Below are 5,077 nucleotides of genomic sequence, written 5' to 3'. Positions count from 1 at the left end.
CATCCTCGGAGGGCTCCCGGACTGCCAGAGGGATGTCTGACTGCCAGCTTAGGCCCAACCCCCCAGGGAGTGGGCCTAAGCCAGCAGGTGGTCATCCCTCGATGGGTCCCAGACTGCAAGAGGGCACAGGCAAATTTTTGTGCACCGGGCCTCTAGTGTGTGTGTGTGTGTGTGTGTGTATATATATATGAAAACACCAGAAGGGCTAATAGTAGCTGCCTCTGAGGATCAGGACTGGGGATACAAGGGGGTTGACAACAGCACTACTTTGCACCCTATGAACTCTACACACCATTTTTATGTAAACATGTGCACATATTATTTCACTAAACTTTTAAAATAAAATCATTTAAAAGAACGTGGTATATGGTTGCCAGTATTGTAAAACATATACAAATAAATTCATAGAAAAAAGGCTTGAAGGAAATATGGTAGCTACGTCTGGGTGGAAGTTATATGATGCCATTTAGTCTCTTTAAACTCTTCCATTTTTCCACAATGAGCATCCATTACTTTTATAAAGAGGGAAAAAATGTTATATAAAGAATAATGTTTAGGAGCAAATTTTAAATTATAGTGGGAATGAGGCAAAGGAAACAAAATTGAATATACAAATGAATCCAATGATTTAAAACAATATGCATAAAAGTAGAGAGATTTTAAAAAATATTAATAGTAACTATGTTGGTGGTGAAATTATGGGTGATTTTTTTTTCATCTAATCTTTCCTTTTTCCCCCCACTATATTTTTTCATAATGAGCATATTAAAGTAGTTTGGGCTAGAGAACTAAATTTGATCTCTCCATTGGCTTTAGACCAGAATAATGTAATGCCTGTGTGTGGTGCTGACACCTAAAATGCCCTCCTCGAACACGGGTGGCATTAACGGACCTAAATGTAAATGAGGTGACTGCTTCTAATGGAGCCTTCAGTCACTCTCTCCGCTTTCTGTGCCCGCTGTGCCCTCTGTCCTGCCAAGGCTACATGGGCGCTGTAAGTGCAGGGTGCCAGCAGGCCTGTTGTGTGGCAGATCAGTTTGCAGAAGAGGATAAACACCCACATAGGAATACAGATGGAAAACATGCCCAGGGCTACAGCAAAGGAAACATGGAGCCTGAAGACATGGGTATCCCATCCAGGCCAGGCCCTCCTGCTCTTCCTCCCACCTCCTCAGTGCCCGCTTTCCCCTTCTGCCATCTACATCCCACAGAGGCCCTGAGCAGCCAGTTCCCCTCTCCCTCCCCAGCCACAGGAAGTGAGAGTTCTCCAAATGCCTGAGGCAAGGATGAATAGCAGCAAATACCTGGGATCTTTACCATCCAACCACACCTGACTCCAGGTGAGCTAGGTAATAAGTCTTCCCCCAGGGAAGCCAAAAGCTAGTAGGGAGACAAATGAAGAGTACCAGCGCTTCTCTGGCAAGGCTCTCCAAGGGAAGGCTGAGAAGTTGCCCATGTGTTTTCTGGCCAAGTCCATTCCCCAGGACTTTCTGATGATCCCAGCCAAATGTGCTGGCTCCCAAGAGACTGTCAACAATACGAAATGTCTGGCATGGCTTTTGTGGGTGGCAGCAAACTCACAGAGAACTCTATGAAGGCCTCTGGCACACTGTGAGAGTGCAAGGTGGTGGGGTGCTGCCTGCCCACCCCCAAGTGCCACACACCACCCCTCTATCACAGGCGCATCTTTGTACCTAACCATGTCATGGCCACGTTCCACTTCTGGTACTTTGTGTCTCAACTGAAGAAGATGAAGAAATCTTCAGAGGAAATCATTTACTGTGGGCAGGTGTTCGAAAAACGCCCCCTTCGGATGAAGAGCTTTGGCATCTGGCTGAGCTATGACTCCCACAGTGGCACCCACAACATGTACTGGGGGTGCAGGACCTGACCACCTGGGGTGCCATCACCCAGTGCTACCGAGACATGGGGGCCTGGCACTGTGCCTGCTCAATCCAGATCATGAAGGTGGAGATTGCAGCCAGCAAGTGCCACCGAGCAGCAGTCAAGCAGTTCCATGACTCCAAGATTAAGTCACCACACCCTTCATCACCAGCATCAGCCATACTTCACTACCAAGAGGCTCAACACCTTCTAGACGCAGAGCCTCCCTGTCTCCTGGTCTGCCCAAGTAAACTCCTTGGAAACACCAGGGGAAGAGAGAGAGAGAGAGAGAGAGAGAGAGAGAGAGAGAGAGAGAGAGAGAGAGAGAGAGAGAGAGAGAGAGAGAGAGAGAGAGAGAGAGAGAGAGAGAGAGAGAGAGAGAGAGAGAGAGAGAGAGAGAGAGAGAGAGAGAGAGAGAGAGAGAGAGAGAGAGAGAGAGAGAGAGAGAGAGAGAGAGAGAGAGAGAGAGAGAGAGAGAGAGAGAGAGAGAGAGAGAGAGAGAGAGAGAGAGAGAGAGAGAGAGAGAGAGAGAGAGAGAGAGAGAGAGAGAGAGAGAGAGAGAGAGAAAGAAAGAAAGAAAGGAAGGAAGGACGTGGACATGGATACACAATAGTTTGCATTCCAGGAATCTAAAGTTCCTTCGCAGTCCCTGTCTCCACTTGCGATTGCATCAAGACCAACATAAATATAACAAGATAGTAAACTCAAGTTTCACCTGAGGCATCATGATACAATAAACATGGCATTTCAATTTGATATGAGAGAAAATGCAAAATTTCAAGGTAAGATCCAAAAATTTGTCACAGAATTCTAACCTCGTGCCTTCACCCACATTGAGGATATAAAATGGTCTGGCTTTTAGAGATTGAGGGAGAGACAGTTTGTAGAGGAGATTTATTTGGGGGAAAGTATTGTGCTGTGAGCTTCATCCCTTCCAAGAGGGTGGTGAGAGGCCCTGCCCCTCATCTCAAGAGGTTTCAGAAAGCTTGGTGGGTCTCCCTGTGGTTGGCAGGGGGAGGGGTGGGATACAGTGGGCCTGTGTGGTTAGATTAGCCTAGAAACTTAATCATCAAGGAGAGATGGGCGGGCTGGAAGGAGCTTTCTGCAGCTTTGGGACTAACTTACAAACTCCCAGACTGTGTCTGGGCAGGGATGCCTGTGTGTTTCCCTTGGATCAGATGTGAGCCAATCCTGCAAGAGAAAGTAGGTGTGTCACACTGGGCCTTGTCTGAAATGATCCTATGAGCTGTGAGGAAAGTGTTGTAATGAGAGTGACCGCTGAACAAGAGAGCTGAGGGGAGGGTCCTAGTGATGGGGAGCCTCCTATGGACACAACCACACCCAAGAAAGACTATCCACCTTCCCTACTGCTGGTCAAAGAAGAGCCGCCCCGCCCCTCTCCTCTCTTCTCTGCCTGCCCCAACTCAAAAGGGGTCCTAAATCCGACTGGGGAGTTAGAGAAGGAGGAACTGAGACAGAAAGAAGAAATCCCTTCACCTACCACAGGCTTCCTGCCCGCAGTAGCCCCGGGTTGTAGAGTTTGGGTTACTGCGTGGGCCTGGGCATTCTGATTTCTGGGTTGCGACTGTGATGACTTAGATGACTGCGGGAATTTTTATTATCTAAGAGGGAACAGAAAAGTCATGGAACTGCATGCATTTTCATCCAGAGAAAAGGGAAGATCTTTCCTCCACGAAAACATTGAAAAAGACAATGGAAATGAAAATACCATTGCTTTATCCTTCTATCTCAGGGGTCTTGATGGTTCAAAGTCCACATCCCTCCTTCTGCCACGGAATCCACTGTGCTCCAGAGCCAGCAGGACTTCCTCCCCACCCACCGCGCAACTCAGTCTCGGTCCTTATACAGAGCTCTAGGCGGCTGAAGAAAATGTTCAAAGGCAGCAATAAGCCATCCAGTCCTAAAGGGTAGCCTTCCAATTCCTGAGCTCCAGTCCAAGACCCAGGAGGCCTGGTGACGCAGCTGTCCTCGGCCTTCCCAAGAGATACCTGTTGCCAGAAGAAGGGCTGGGCAGAGACCCCCTCGGTGGGTGTTCACCCTTTGAAGACTGGATCATGCAGAGGTGGGAGAGGAACCAAGCAAGGAGGCTGGGTTTGGACCCTCAGGAAAGGTGGGGACACCAACCATTTACCAACTAGACAGAGGTGTTTCCTATTTTGACACACAATATGGCCAGGCCTGCGCATCTTAGAGGAGCAGCAGCTCAGAATGGAAATAGTCTTGGACTTTGACCTTAAAGATCATTTTTTAAAATATATTTTTATTGATTTCAGAGAGGAAGGAAGAGAGAGATATAGAAACATCAGTGATGAGAGAGAATCATTGATCAGCTGTCTCCTGCACACCCCGAACTGGGGATTTTGCCCACAACCTGGGCATGTGCCCCAACCGGGAATCGAACCTTGACCTCCTCCTAGTTCATTGATTGACACTCAACCACCAAGCCACGTCAGCCAGGTCTTAATGATCATTTTGATTCCTGTTTGCCCAACGTTCCTGATCATCTGAAATGCCTGATGTGCTGGTTACAAATGTAGCTCTCTGGGCCTCATTGCTAGAGGTACTGGACGCCTGTATGCTTGCATCTGCCCTAGAACCTCTATGATCTGATATGTTCAGAAGGCAGTAATCTAACCCAGTGTTTCCCAAACATCTCCAGTGACAAGGAGCAAACTCCTAGGCCCATCCCACCTCTTCTGAGTCAGAACTTCCAGGGAAGCTGTGTCACTCAGGGAGTGTGGGGTGTACCCCTCATTCTGCAATAACAGACCCCGTTAGTGGTGGAGGTGGGACCAGAACCAAGATCTCCTATCTTCCCTGGGACACGAGTTTGTCCTGCCACAAGCTTTTTTTCTATCTCTATTGATCCTCATAACAGGGCAGGATTCTGTGCAGGCAAAGTGACCTCTCCAGGATCCAACAATTCAAATTCAGTTCTAAAGCAGGTCCTCCCGCCCCCAAATGCAGGCCTCACTTCCTCTTCTCCACACCACCTCTGCTGCAGGAGGTCCACCAATTCAAAGACGCCTGCAAGAAGCAAATCCATTTCCCCTCAGTTATTGACTGTAAAGGAAACACAAGCCTAGGTCAAACAGTACCCTTGGGCAAACTCCTGCACAGGTCTTTAGTCAGCTGATTGCTTCCCCCAGCCTTCTAGAACAATCTTAACAAG

The 5,077-nt window shown here is 48.2% G+C and overlaps 1 pseudogene; it reads left to right on the top strand.

Moving 5' to 3' along the window:
* The first annotated feature begins 1,591 nt into the window (after window positions 1–1,591).
* Window positions 1,592–2,098, top strand: LOC102751702 (annotated as a pseudogene).
* Window positions 2,099–5,077: the final 2,979 nt, after the last annotated feature.

Source organism: Myotis davidii, unplaced genomic scaffold (genome assembly GCF_000327345.1).
Source record: "Myotis davidii unplaced genomic scaffold, ASM32734v1 scaffold17, whole genome shotgun sequence".
In the NCBI taxonomy this organism is placed as follows: Eukaryota; Metazoa; Chordata; class Mammalia; order Chiroptera; family Vespertilionidae; genus Myotis; species Myotis davidii.
Note: the sequence above shows the minus strand (reverse complement) of the source record. Positions and strands in the feature narration are given on the sequence as shown.